We start from the raw sequence: 15,738 nt of genomic DNA on the forward strand, positions 1-15,738 counted from the left end.
TTTTACCTGCAGAGTGGATCTTGATCAGGTCCAGTGGGTGTAGTATTTGCGTGGAGGAGATGACACCACCGCTCAGGTCGACCACCAGGTTCTTATTCTGAGCATTTTGAAAGAGCTGTCTCACTGTTGTTACCAGGGAGGGAGCAGAAGGTAACGGCCGGTCCAGACGTGTGGATGTCCTGACACTTGCACTGTGCAGACGTCACATGAAGGACCGGACTGGGATTCACATGCAGCCAGTGCAACCCAACATGCCTCCCCAGCAGTGCCAGACAAGCAGCACATTGCATCACAGAGTGCCTCCCCAAAGGGAGAAACATTGTACCCCTTCCCACCCCTCCCTCATTGGCAGCAGCATTTTCTCCTTTCCACACATTCCCATTGGCAGTAGCATTTTACTCTTCCCCCAATAAAAGAGCAGTTCCATCCAACCTCCACTGACAGAACATTTCCCCCTTTCCCTCTAACAGAACATTTCCCCCTTCCCGTCTCTCCTCCATTAGCAGAGCATTTCCCGTTACCACCCCTCCCCCCACTAGCAGATCATTTCCTCTTATTACCCCCTCCCCCACTAGCAGAGCATTTACCATTTCCCACCCCTCCCCCACTAACAGAGCATTTCCCCCTTCCCATCTCTCCCCCACTAACAGAACATTTCCCCCTTCCCATCTCTCCCCAACTAACAGAGCATTTCCTCCTTCCCGTCTCTCACCCACTAAAAAAGCATTTACCCTTTCCCACCCCTCCCCCTCTAGCAAAGCATTTACCCTTTCCCACCCCTCCCCCACTAGCAGAGCATTTACCCTTTCCCACCCTTCCTCCACTGATCGCAGCATTGTCCCCCTTCCCATCTCTCCCCTACTGACAGCAGTATTGTCCTTCTGTCTTCCCTTCCTCCACTGATAGTAGAATTTTTTCCTTCCTACCTACTGGTAGCAACATTCCCCATTCCCACCCCCAGGAGCACAAATGTTGCTGGAGGTAGAAGGGAGAGTGTCAGGAGAGCTATCAAGGCTTCTCTCCTTGTCATTTATTTTTTCCAGACTTCCCCCAGAACTATTGGGTGCAAGACCTGTGGTCAAGAGAACATGATGCCACCACAGGTCCTTTACTTCTTCTGACCATGAAAACTGCACTTATTATGCCGTACTGACATTATTAGTGCAGTTTCAAATTAACCAGGGTGGTGGGGCCCCTGACTGACAGGCCAACCAGGAATCGGTCCTGTGGGGGAGATTACCACTCCAGGCCTGGTTCCTCTCTCAGAAACAGAAGGTAATATTAAATACAGTCCACTATTCTGCCGTCAGTGTGTCTGCCTGCCTGTTGCCCAAAGCAAAAAAGATGGTGCTAATACCCATATGTCAGGAAACAATTTAGTATGGGCAGAGTAGAAAAAAAAATTCAGTTTCACAGTCAGGCTGATGCAAATTATGTAATCTACAAAGCTTTCACTCAGGGCATGTTCTGTGTGGGAGAGAGGAGCCCTCAATAGTTCCCTATACGAGGGTAAAAGTGTGCGAGATTCCCAATGATTAGCTAGAAGAGATCTGCCCAGAGGTGAGGCCAGGAGAGAGGACTGTCCATGCTGCAGTCATTTACAATAAAGTACCAAATCGGCAGGCAGAAGAGTAGTCAAGCAAGCAAAGGTCAGGGCAGGCGGTAAACAATCATAGTAATAAAACATGCCGGGGTCAGGGCAGGCAGCAAACAATCGTAGTCAAGTAACAGGCCAGGGGTCAGGGCAGGCAGCAAACAAAGATAGTCAAAAAACAGTCTGGGGTCAGGGCAGGCAGCAGTCAAAAAACATAGTCCGTTAGTCAAGCTGAGGTCAAAACTGAAAAAGTCAATCCGAATAGCGGCAGTGTGCTAAGATGGTACTCGCACGCTGCAGGGAGCTTCACCACTACATTACTACACAGCACCGGGATCTTTTACCTTGATAAAAGGTACTCGGATCATAGATGAGATGTTTTCTCCCTCATCCCTTACAAAGTTTCTGGATGGCATTGCGTTCATGATCTCCCAAGCCTCGTAACCGATAGGGGCGCCTAGTGTGGTGTCATAGCGCGGTCTCGCAGTGACCTGAACATGCGGTGGTAGGGCATAAGGCGCACTGCGGACTGTAGATGTTACTGTTCCTGATAACAGTCTCAGAAACCTCCAGATAGATGGTAACCTGGGCATATGGGGATGGGTCTGTACCTCACCTGGTGTTCTGGTGGGCTTCGGTACCTGATGTTCTTTCTCTTCCTGTGCTGCTATGATGGTCTCGGCAGGTGATGTTGCCGGCGGTAATGGTGCTCCTCCCTGCAGTTGAAGGTATCGGACAGTTTCCTGTCTAGGTGTTTCAGACAGTGATCTTATAAACGGCACGATACCTTCCAATCCTGCTGTCAGATGGTGCGTTGTGAAGCCAGATGTTGTTGGCTTCTGGCCATACGGGGGCCTCCGGGGACGATAGATATGTCTCCGGGGCTGGAGTTTTCCTCCAGCCCCCGTAGCAGCCATGTGGCTGCCTCTTCTGCCACACACCAATAAAAGTGTATGTGGGGAAGGGGCGGGAGGGGGATGAAGGGAAAAAAGGTAATAAATACAAGAAAACGCTCACTCAAAGTGGTCAGCCTCCTCTCTCCACAATCCTCGCCTCACACTCACCGCTCTCACCCAGTGTTCCAGGGCTCAAGGGCAACACTTCTGTGATGTCATAAAGCAGCGTTTAGCAACGGGTTGCTAATGCAGGTAAACAGTGGTGTCACCCATGGCAACCAAACCCATCCTAGGTGTGTAGGGCACGAAACAGACATAAGGGGGCAGATTTTTAGCTGTGTTGAACCCAATGGGGCAAAGTTATCAAAACTGGTGCAAAGGAAAATATTCTCAGTTGCCAAGCAACCAATCAGATTGCTCATTTCCTTTTTCAAATGAGCTCTGTAAAATGGAAGGTGGAATTTGATTGGTTGCTATGGGCAATATTTTTGATAAATCTCCCTAAATGTGTTTTTCTTCCATGAAGAACCAGTGGAGGTGATAGTGGTTTAAAAGTCCAGAGATGGAGGCAATGCCAGCAAATTTGTACTAAATACAACATAAGCCCCGCCCACAAGTGGGTGTTCAGAGATGTATTTTGGGCATTCCTGGGGGTAAGGCTTAATTATCACAAATGTACCAGGAAAAAATGTTGAAAAGTATTAAAGTCTCATTCTATACATCGAGTCCATTCTGACAATACAAGGGCATGCTGGGAGTTGTAGTGCACATGACCTTTGAAGTTGACAGCTGCAATTTAAAAAAATAAGTCAGTTTGATGTTTTCTATTGGGGGGATGAGAGAGAAGTGATAGCGCCCCCTACAGCTTTTCCTCACCGCCATATATATGTACTGGTCATGGGTGAGAGGTGGCTGTACTATGCAGCTGTCACCCTGTTTAACCCCTTAGCGACCATGGCATTTATATGATTAGAGAGGGGGCTCCTGATGCTGATGGGTTGCCATGGCAGCCAGGGGCCCTAACAATATCCCCAATATCTGCCCTTATAGTAAACCTATACAAATATGAAAAGTCTATAAAGTTCTGGCTGTCAGAATATGTGACCTGCAACCTCAGGGGAAATAATCAGGTGATGGGTCTGGATGGATGAAAAGTCAAAAAACAGGCCGAAATAGACCAGGATGAATCCAGCCCTTACATGCTACATGGTATGGTCCGAAATGTATAGAAGTCTGACCGCAAAGGGCCCCTCTGCAAAAAGTGTGTCTGGGCCCGGGGCCCCATGTCTTCAGAAAGGGCTTTGTAAAGATAAATCTAAACTACATGTAGATGCTGCACCAAGCCATACTGTACACCCGCCACTCACATCATGGCGCATGTACGCCAACTGTACATAGGACACATGCCAAAAGCATGCCACTTATACCTAAGACACATGGCACACAAATGTCACTTATACAGTACCTAGGACACATGTACGTCACTTTTTCATAGGATACATTTCATATGTGTGTCACTTACATAAGACAGGTCTGATAACTTGCTTGTGTCTTAAGTATTGGATGTTCCAAGATTGAAGAGGTGCAACCTTCTGGATAGGGAACGCGTTGTCCCTCAAGATCGCATGTTCTGAACTGTGACCTGTACCCACTTTACGTTTGGGTATCGCTGCAACATACCATTGCCATATGTATTGGAACTCTTTTTTTCTATATGGGAACATGTGTGTTACGTTATATGAGGTGTGTGCTTGTTTATGTGATGTGTATACTGTGTGTATTTGATGCAGGCATGTGATGTGTGTGTATGATGCATGCATGTGATGTACGTGTGAGTGATGCATGCATGTTATGTGTGTGTATATGTGATGCATGCATGTTATATGTGTATATATGATGCATGCATATGATATGTGTGTATATAATGCATGTGATCTCCATGTATATGGTGCATGCATGTGATGTATGTGTGTATATGATGGATGCATGTGATGTATGTGTGTATATGATGGATGCATGTGATGTGTGTGTGTAAATGATCCATGCATTTGATGTGTGTATATGATGGAGGCATGTGTGTGTGTATGATGCATGCATGTGATGTGTGTATATGATCCATGCATTTGATGCGTGTATATGATGGAGGCATGTGTGTGTATATGATGCATGCATGTGATGTGTGTGTGTGTGTGTATATGATCCATGCATTTGATGCGTGTATATGATGGAGGCGTGTGTGTGTGTGTATGATGCATGCATGTGATGTGTGGGTTCAATGGGCGACTCCCTCTAGGGCCCAGGTGTACGAAATGCCAAGTGGTATAGTGCGGCCTATCTGTGTCACGGTGCTCCTACCTGGATACATCTGAACCCCAGGCTTTGGCTCCCAAGCAATAAATAGTGGGAATAATTGAGGGATTTGAAATAAATATTGAGTCCAGACCTTGTATGTAGTTGAACAGCAGCTTTACTAATAATAAACGTTCATCAGAAACAGTCTTCAAGCTTTGTCTTGGTCCCAGCAGGCTTTAGTATTAAACTGGCAGGCAAACTCCACTCTGCTATATCTTTCTCTCAAACTGCTGCACTGGCTGGCTGTATAACTCAGCTTCTTCTGTATGCTGCACTCTCTCTCTGTAATTTTAGGTTTAAATCGTGATTTTGAATTTTATATACAATAAACTATAATATTTTCTTTTCTTCCTTTTTCCTTTCTATGACTATTGCAGACTAAATGACTGTGTCCACAGGTAGGACTTTTTTATGGAACTATAGTATCTTGTTCATGTCCGTTAGATTTAATGAACTAATCTTTCAACGTCAACTAATATATTACAAATATGAACATCTAATATACTAATATATCTATATGTCTGTAATCACTATTTGTTAATTGACCTATCGATCTTATCTGTAGTCTGCTCTCCGATACTAGGTTGGAATCTAACTGAACAATATATACTCTGATTCAGTGTTCTAAACGAACTTTGTGTAATTTTCGCATTAGGAATCGATGGTCCTGTTTCTCGATCCGATTTCTCACTTTTTCGGATTTTCCGAAAAAATTCTTTCATTTGTGATTTTTTCATTTGTTGCGATTTTTTTACAATTGCGATTTTTTCACTTGTATTTTTATTTTTTTTGCAGTTGCGATTTTTTTCATTTACGATTTTTTCATTTACGATTTTTTCTTATGAAAATATTCGTATAATACGAATAACCGGACTTCCGCTATTCCAATTGTGAATGCGGACATCCGGTTCTATGACGTCCTCCCAGTATCGCGAGACCAGACTCAGCATAAATACCGGACATGCGCAGGCCACCTAACGCAACGCCACTCTCCTCTAATCAGCTTGTCTTGAGGTATGTAAGTGATACTAATTTATGTACTGTATTCTATGCATTATTCTGTGTGTGTCCAGTACTTTCTCTATTTTAAATCACTAATTGATTTATACTCATCTACTAAGTTAAACTATTGTTGTACTGAAACCCACATAGACTTAATGGTTCATTTGACTGCAGCCCTCCTCTTTTCCTCTATATACAAATGTCCACATTGCGATTGTTCCATGGAGCCTTCACACCTAACATTATATCTAAAATTATGCTATATCTCTATTCTGAACATCTCTGATGTAATTCTTGTACTCTTATGTACTTGCTTTTGCTACCTTGATACTTCCTAATGTCCTTGATATAGACTATCTATTGATAAATCTCTGTGACTACTATCCCATGATCAGTTTATTTATCAACTTTTTATGTATACTTGCAGCTTTAATTACCATAGTATAGGATATTAGAATATATTATATATATAGATATACGTATGACTTGCCCCTAGATGTTTGTAAATTTCCTTTTTTGCCTAAAAAATGTGTTTATTTTTTCAATGTACTGATTGTATGCTATGATAATTAATAGGCCGTGAACAAGGTCCGGGAGGACCAAAACGTTGGCCCTCATATCTGATGTCTATTGGTGGCATTTCAATAAAAAGATTCTTGTTTCACTAATTTCAAGATTTCGAGTGCCGTGAATTATTATTATATATATATATATATATATTATCCAGGTAGGAGCACCATGACAAGAGCAACACCATTAAGGGACATTAGGCCACCCTACACCACTCTGGCATTCCTACCCTGGATACCACCGTATCTACTAAAAGGGGGACTCTGTCCCTCATTGCTGAAATGCAACTGGCGTCACAAAAACACTTTCCCTTTAAGGGACCCCAGTAGTAGCCCTGTCCTATTGCATACACCTAGACTTCTGCCCCACCCTTCCTGCAGGAAGTAGGACTAGCCCACTTCTCTCCAGAGGAGGGGGCGGGTTTGAATGGAATGGAAGGTTCCATTCTATCTTAGTATAACTCTGCCGTGTTTGCTACCACCTGCCCGTGAAGCAGGCACATTACATGAACATAACAGTTGCAAACAGATTAGGAATGCATATTGTGGAGGACCTGGACAAAAATACATAAGATGAAATTTTGTTAGCCGATTAAAGACAGTAGCAGGGTGATGGAGTGGTAACATCACTCTGGGGTGTTACATGTGTATATGATGCATGCATGTGATGTGCGTGCATATTATGTGTGTGCATATAATGCATGTTATCTGCATGTATTTGATGCATGCATGTGATGTGTGTGTGTGTGTCACAGCCTTGGTGTTGTGCGCAGTGACACTTTTGTCGTGCATGCTGGTTGCCAGCGGCAACGTGTTGTTGTCGCAGCATGTATGTGCTTTGCTCCCCTTCTCCTGGTTCCTCCCCTGTTTGGTGTCTTTGGGGTTAACTATCTGGCTGGGTGTGGCCACTGGATTCATATTTGCCTGTGGCTTCCAGGCTGGAGTCTGTTGTCCTCCAGCCTTGGTGTGTGCTGGAGTTGCTCCTGTCCTGGATATGTCATCGATCCAGTTTGAGGGCCACCTAGATGGACATCTATGTGACCTTGATGTCTTCCCTTTGTTCTGTACCCTTCCTTACATGTTTAGTATGTTTTGGTGTGGGTTTATGTTTTGGGTGTGTTGTAATGTCTAGTTTGGTATTCCATGTCTGGTATGTTTGGTGTTGTTATCCAGCATGGTTGCTAGACATTTCCCCTGTCTTTTGTGTCCTGGTAGGTGATCGGGTTCCAGTACGGAGGCAATGGTTTCAGTCGTTGTGCTTGTTATTGTGGGCTCTTACCAGCTTATCCAGTTGCTGTTTTTTGCCTTTCCTTTCCTTGCACCTAGGCCTGCTAAAGGCTCCAGTTCATCTGTGCTGGGGATGAACTGGTCGTCTCCTTTTCCTTACCTTTATCCTAGGGATGATCAGGGCCAGTTAGGGTCCGAGGTTCCGTGCATGAGCCCTTCTATCATCTGGGTTCGCTCATGCGGTTAGGAGGTCAGGGCTAGGATCAGGATTGCAGTAGGAGGTGATCAGCTCCCTTTTCCCGGCATCCAGGCCAAGTTGCTACCCCATCTTTCCCACATTGTATGGTGGGGGGTTTCCCCCACTTCCCACCGTGACAGTGTGTGTGTATAATGCATGTGATGTGTGTGTAGTTGATGGATGCATGTGATTTGTGTGTATATATGAGGCATGCATGTTATGTGTATATGATGCGTTATGTGTGTGTATGATGCATGCATGTGATGCATGCATGTGATGTGTGTATGATGCATGCATGTGATGTGTGCATGTCATGCATGCGATGTGTGTATGATGCATGCATGTGATGTGTGTATATGATGCAGGCATGTGATGTGTGTATGATGCATGCCATGTGTGTGATGCATGCATGCAATGTGTGTGATGCATGCATGTGATGTGTGTGTGTGTATATATTTATTAGTGGGTATTTGCTCTGGTAGACAGGCTTGTGGACGCAGTATAGAGGCAACCACAAAGTCTTCAACTTAAGGAAAAACAAAGTGACATTTTGCAGTCTAGGTGTTTGTTCACACCATGAAAAGTCCACAGAACAAAAAATCTTCACCTGGTTTGCAGTTTCTCTACCTGTGGTCCACAGCAGGCTTTAGGAACCTGTTTCTCAGCATGCGTCTCCAGCCCTTTTGCACGGCACAAGTTTTCAGATCTCAAAACACACAGGGACTGACAGCGCTCCTGTCAGAAAGGAGTAGTCCACACCCAGCTGAGACTGCTGGCTGGGTTTAATATAGGCCAGTAAAGACCCGGCCTGGAGCGTGGGGAGCAGCCACCCACCCAGCACTTTGGCTAATCCCAGCTTACAGCCATACAGCCATACTAAAATAGCAACGTGTCAACCAGCACTAGCTGACTCTGACACTTGAAAATACCAGCTCTTACTTCACCGAGGCCAGGAACCTCGGTGAGTGGTGACACATACCTTCCGTCAACAACGGACACTTGCGCCTTCCTAATATATATATATATATATATATATATAGATAGATATATAGATATATAGATATATATACAGTTGCAAGAAAAAGTGTGTGAACCCTTTGGAGTGTTATGGATTTCTGCACAAATTGGTCATAAAATGTGATCTGATCTTCATCTAAGTCACAACAATAGACAATCATAATCTGCTTAAACTAATAACGCACAAAGAATTAAATGTTACCATGTTTTTATTGAACACACCATGTAAACATTCACAGTGCAGGTGGAAAAAGTATGTAAACCCCTAGACTAATGACATCTCCAAGAGCAAATTGGATTGAGGTGTCAGCCAACTAGAATCCAATCAATGAGATGAGATTGGAGGTGTTGGTTACAGCTGCCCTGCCCTATAAAAAATAATATTTTTATTACAGATAATTTAAGTGCAAACAAGTACAATAATAAATAACTGGATTGTCTGGTAACAATAATGTATGTCAAACACATTAAATACAGAAAAAAACTGCTAAATTATATAATATATGTGCAAATGCAATAATAACTGGGAACAGTGGTAGATAAAATATACACCTCCTGACAAGTAATATTAATCTAAACCTCAAAATACAACTTTACGTGCTTTTGTCTTTGCAAACTCATCAATCACGTTGTTCATGTCCAACATCTTCAATACATCGCTTTCAATTGATAATACTGATAAAGAGGTTAGTCTGTCATCAGTCATTGATGATCTTAGATACGTTTTAATAAGTTTTAACTTGGAAAAGCTGCGTTCTCCTGACGCCACAGAAACAGGAATTGTCAATAGAATCCGAAGTGCTATCCACATGTTTGGAAATGTGTCAGTCAGGCCATTTCTCACTATGAAATTGAGTGTATGGCGTGGTGCTGTGGCATCTTGAGGTAGTAGGCTTTGAATATGCCAAAGCTCCTCTGAAAGATCTAGACCATTAATGTCAGATTGGCTGCTCTTCTCTAATGCCTTCTGCAACTGCAAGCAACAGTCCCTTAAGTTTTCTCTTGCTGGAAGATGTCTCATATCATATAAAAATCTCCATACTTTGTTGTGCTGTTCAATTTGAGTAAAACGCTCCTCCAAAGATTTAGCAGCAGTATCAACCAAAACATAAAAAAAAATCAATCTTAAATTTCTTCGTGGGATCTGTTAAAGGTTCATCTTGGCATTCATAATCAAACAAGGCTTTTTTTTCTGTGGATACCTTCTCGTATCCACAGAAAAAAAAGCCTTGTTTGATTATGAATGCCAAGATGAACCTTTAACAGATCCCACGAAGAAATTTAAGATTGATTTTTTTTATGTTTTGGTTGATACTGCTGCTAAATCTTTGGAGGAGCGTTTTACTCAAATTGAACAGCACAACAAAGTATGGAGATTTTTATATGATATGAGACATCTTCCAGCAAGAGAAAACTTAAGGGACATTAAATGTATAATTTCATTGTGTGTTTGGTATGATATATTGTACCAAGTTAATATTGTGAGCAAAGCTATGCAGAATGAGGCTGCAGATATAATTTTAGTCTCAAACCTAATCCAGAAATGTCACAAATTTTTAATAAATTTCAGAGAGTCTGGATTTGAAAGCTCCTTCCAAATTGCAAAGGAACTAGCAGAAAAAGTGAATGTGGAGCCTGTTTTTAAAAAGCCTTCTCGCTTTTTAAAAACAGGCTCCACATTCACTTTTTCTGCTAGTTCCTTTGCAATTTGGAAGGAGCTTTCAAATCCAGACTCTCTGAAATTTATTAAAAATTTTGTGACATTTCCAGTCGTATCCTCTACTTTACAAAAAACAAGGAAATGTTCCTTTACTTGAATATTTCCAGAAAGGTCTTCCAAAAAACGAATTGTAAAAGACATCTGCTCTTTATGGCTTATATCTGATGTGCAATCAAGAATAATGGAGAAATATTTAGCATTTCTGCAGCGTTGTAAAATGTCCTCAATTACCTGTTTAGCCATAAGATTTATTATTTAATTTTGAATTGTTTTTCCACAGTAGTGGTCCGCAGTTTCTTTTGATACTACCCTGCGTAAGTGTTCTGCTGTCACACTGTCATATTTTCCTAATAGTTCGACGAGACCTAAAAAATTTCCATTATTAGATGTAAAAAGTCGATCCAAAGAGCCTCTGAAGGCCAGATTACGTTCTGCTAAAAACTGGACAATATTCAACAGCCTCTCCATCACAGATCTCCAGTGTTGCCTTTCACGGCTCATGAGATTTTGGTAGTTTTGATCAATCGCATGTTTTTATTTCAGTCTCAGTTGTGTTTCAGTCCACATCTGCTGGGCTGTAAAATGGCCGCTGGAGGTTTCATGCGATTTCAAAATATTTGGCATATGAGTCCAGTCATCTGATCCTCCAAGGGCAAGCAATGTTTTAGGATTCTTATCAAATAATTTGCAAGAGAAACAGAATACTTTATTGGCCGATGAGGAGTATACCAACCATCGTCGTGTTTGTTCTTCACCACTGTCTAATTTTCTTTTATAGAATGCTGAAGAAAAATGCAGATTATAGGCATCTTTTTTTAAATCAACACCTTGTACCTGTACAGGACCAACATCTAAAATAAGATCAATATTCTTAGATATCAATTTTGGCCATAAAGCAGGATCTGTCAAGCTTGATTTTTCATATGTGCTTATGGTTTCATCAAAAGGGTCTGGGCCAGAAGGTATATTAGAATCCTCTTCCTCCAAAGGTGTTCTAGATGTTGAAGGCTCACTGAGGTGAAGATGTATATCACTTTGGCTACTGCAGCTTTCTTCTTCCTTTTTCTTCTGTGGTTTGTAAACCACTAGGTGCTGGTGTTCCAAATTATTTTTTTATTACTCCAGCACTCTTCTTGTCCTCCAAATCCATAAGAGCCCTTCGTTTTCGATTCTGTGCACCTGACAGTTTTTTGGGACCCATAATGCTGCTACCTGCTACTACACGATACAGTATCTGAATCTATGGGACTCCTGTGAATATACCATAAAAGTTTTATCTGCAGTCCTATTTACCACCACAGATAACACAGTGATAACTCTATGAGTACAGATAATGTAGTAGATGTCACCTGCGGTCCTATGTAACACTACAGATAACACAGTGATAACTCTCTGAGTACAGTCTACAGATAATGTAGTACATGTCACCTGCAGTCCTATGTAACACCACAAATAACACTTAGCTCTCTGAATACAGATAACACACAGTGATAGCTCTCTGATTTCTGAAAATGTAGCAGTGTTACCTGCAATCCTATGTAAAACCACAGATAACACTAGTGTAGATCATGTGGTAGTGTTACCTGCAGTCCTATGTAAAACCACAGATAACACTAGTGTAGATCATGTGGTAGTGTTACCTGCAGTCCTATGTAAAACCACAGATAACACTAGTGTAGATCATGTGGTAGTGTTACCTTAGTCCTTAGTGTGCCTTCCTGTGTCAATCGCACGGACTCCCTGCTGGCGGCGCTGCCTCCTCTTCCTTCTTCTTCCTCCGCACAGAACGTCCTGATGCAGCTGCGTCAAGACATAGGAACAGTGGGCTTGGTGATGGTGACAGACAGGAAGAGAGACACACACACACACACACAGGGACGTACACACACACACATACATATGATAAATATGATCACATCACAGTTCCTGCCTGGTAAAGCTGGGCATAGCTGGGCTATGCCAGGCTTTAGCAGAGTGGGCACAGGACAGTGGACACAGGGCACAATATGTATGCAAGCACAGCTGAGCGAGTGCAGGCAAGGGCCCGCATACACTTTACTCCTCCTGCCTGTCATACCCCCCCAACACCGGGCATTTTGGGGGGGCATTAGGGGTTGGATGGGCAGCATCAGCACATCTCTGCCCCCCTCCCCAGTCACCATGGCATTGGTTACCAATGCCATGGTGACTGGGGGGACGGGACAGAGATGTGCTGATGTTGCTGCCCATCTGGAGGGGGCAGGGAGAAATGTACCAATCATTGGTACATTTCTCCCTGTCCCCTCCAGATGGGCAGCATCAGCACATCTCTGTCCCGTCCCCCCATCCCCCATGGCACACTGTTGGCACATGTCTCCCTGTCCCCTCCAGATGCTGCATCTCTGTCCCGTCCCCCCATCCCCCATGGCACTGTTGGCACATCCATTTCTCCCTGTCCCCTCCAGATGCTGCATCTCTGTCCCGTCCCCCCATCCCCCATGGCACTGTTGGCACACACATTTCTCATTCTCCAAATAAATACAATACATACTTGTTCTTGCAGATAGACCAGGTCCATAGACGACTAGCTCTAGCCTCCTCTAGCTGTAGTGCTGCCGCCTGCCGCGTGGGCCTTGCTGTGTCTGCTGGGCGCGCTCCGTCTTCTCTCTGGGGGCGGAGCTCAGTGGCACTGGCAACGTCAAAAGGAAAGACGTGCCTGTGCAGTGCGGGCCGCGGCAGCTACGCTCCGTCTCCAGCAGCCACTGGTCTGCCGTCTGCTCTCTTAAAGAGACAGGCAGGCCAGCCTGGCAGCAGAGAGAACGGAGCTCAGAGCGGCCGCGATCCCCACCCCCTCCTCACTCCTTCAGTCCGGACCGGAGCGCTACCTGTGTCACACTGAGACTGTGTAAGTCCGCCGCCCGCCCACAGGCCCTGCAGAATAAAGATTCGCGTCACGGAGGGCTGTCGGCCGCCCGGCGCCCCTGTTGCTTTGGCGCCCTGTGCGCACAGCCCGCACACCCCAAAGGCCGTCCCTGAGTGTCACAATCCTATTATTACTATTATACTTATTATTATCATTACCCTGTGTATTCTTAATAATATGGGTTTGACCAAGCCGCCCAACAGAACCCTCTGCCAGGCTTTGGCTCTGGGCCACCCCATAGATCCAACACTGCAACACCAATAGATGTCACACCGCTTGTAAAACTGATCCTCAATAATGTTGTACCGCCATCTACTGCTGCTATAACCATGGACAGAAGGTTCTTTGTATACATTGTGTGACATAGCAAGGGGTTTTGATTTCCAGCCAGGTGAGATCAAATACCGGACCGGAGTTTAAGTGTCGGTCCGGGTTTTGGCAGGACCTGGCTGTCCTTTAAATAGGCAGCTGGGCTCAGAATCAGAGTCTCTGTCTTGGGATCTGAGGCATGGTGCCGTGCTAGAGATCTGAAAGCGGCATGCGGGGGAAATAGGGCCCTTAAAGCCCTGTTGTGGACACTGGAAAAAAACTGCCAACAAGGTGACTGTTTTGTTCTTTGGACTTTCCTTGGTGTGAACAAACACTAAGACTGGAAATTGATGCTTTTTTTTTTTGTGTGAATAAACACTGAAGTTTTGATTTACAAACTGTTTCTTTTGCCTCTGTTCTGCGTCCACTTTCCCTGCCTACCAGAGTGAATCCTCACAATTGGTGGAGGATGCGGGCACACGCAGTGAGGCTGGCGTAAATGGCAAAAAAAAAAAATTCGGGTACGGCTGGATGTCCTGGATTAAATCAGCTAAATTTAAACCTGTGTCACGTGACAAAATGGAGGCTGTAATGAAAGCTCTCGTGGAGGCTTATCAACACCAGCAAGAAACAAACCAGCTGCTGTTACAACCCGTGATGGCTTTACAGGCGGCAGGAGCGTCCCAGAGTGTCCATGATGTCCGGAAAGCGGTCCATGCGGCGATCCCCAAGATGACACCAGCAGATGATGTCGAAACCTACCTGGCAATGTATGAGAAGGTGGCCACAAGGGAGAATCTACCCCAAGATCAGTGGGCTGAGGTCGTCGCTCCGTTCCTGACATCCGATTCCCAGCGGTGTATTTTGACTTGCCGGAAGATCAAGCGCCGACTACCAGAGAGTCAAGAGGGAGATTCTGGCAAGACTGGGGGTGAATGTGTTTGTGGCGAAACCAACCTCGCCATGGTGTTTTGGAGGGGGCTGTTTGAAGGCCTCTTGCCTCAGGATTATGGCCCATAGTAACTTTGAAGGAGAAGACAGACCGGCCGCACAGCTTAAATCTGTCTGTAGAATTGTATTTTATGTTATTATGCGTTCGGTTAAATTGTATGTTATGTGAGGGCACCCAGATAGCTAATATTATTGTATTTGTGTATTCTGAGTGCCATTCACCTAATGATATGCACTCAGACTTGAGCTATCTGGGGATATGTTAAATGTCTGTGTTTGCTGTGGGGGTGTGCCATTGTGTGTTTAAATGGTGATGTCTGTCCTGTTGTCTCCACATGTGTATTGGTGATCTCCCTTTGTCCTGAGAGATAATTGGATTGCCTTCGGTTGTCTCTGGGACAGAGAGGAGGAAACCATGATGCATTGTGGGGATGTGTTGTATCTGTTCTGTATTTGCAAAACTGTAATAAAAACCAGGCTGGGTGTGCCAGCACATCAGACCACTGCTGACCCTCAAGACGGAGCCTTGTCTCGTTATTGGGGGGATTCCATGTATGCTGTTGGAGACTGATTGCCAGGAGTGTAAGCCGATTGTATGCTTTTCCTGTTCGTCTGCTGACAGCTATTTGCGAGGTTCCAGTTTGGAGTGCTATTTTGTATCCAGTTCGGGAGGTTGGTGTCCTGCAGTAGCTGTGCCTGTCTCTCGGAAAGGGGCATATCGCCTAAACGGATTTTAACCCCTTGTCTGCTGAAACGGTCCGTTACATTGGTGGCAAGCAGCGGGATCGTTCCTACAGCCAGAAGGACAGCTACAGGAGACACCATTTCTTTGGATTTTACAACTTAAGGGCAACGCATGTCTCAGTACAGCGACCCTAAAAGCACCAGGATGGAACCAGCAGTGGAGTACAGATACTCTGTGGAGGAATTTGACCGTATGATGTGGTTGCAGCTGAACTTC

Source organism: Bufo gargarizans, chromosome 4 (assembly GCF_014858855.1).
Source record: "Bufo gargarizans isolate SCDJY-AF-19 chromosome 4, ASM1485885v1, whole genome shotgun sequence".
NCBI lineage: Eukaryota > Metazoa > Chordata > Amphibia > Anura > Bufonidae > Bufo > Bufo gargarizans.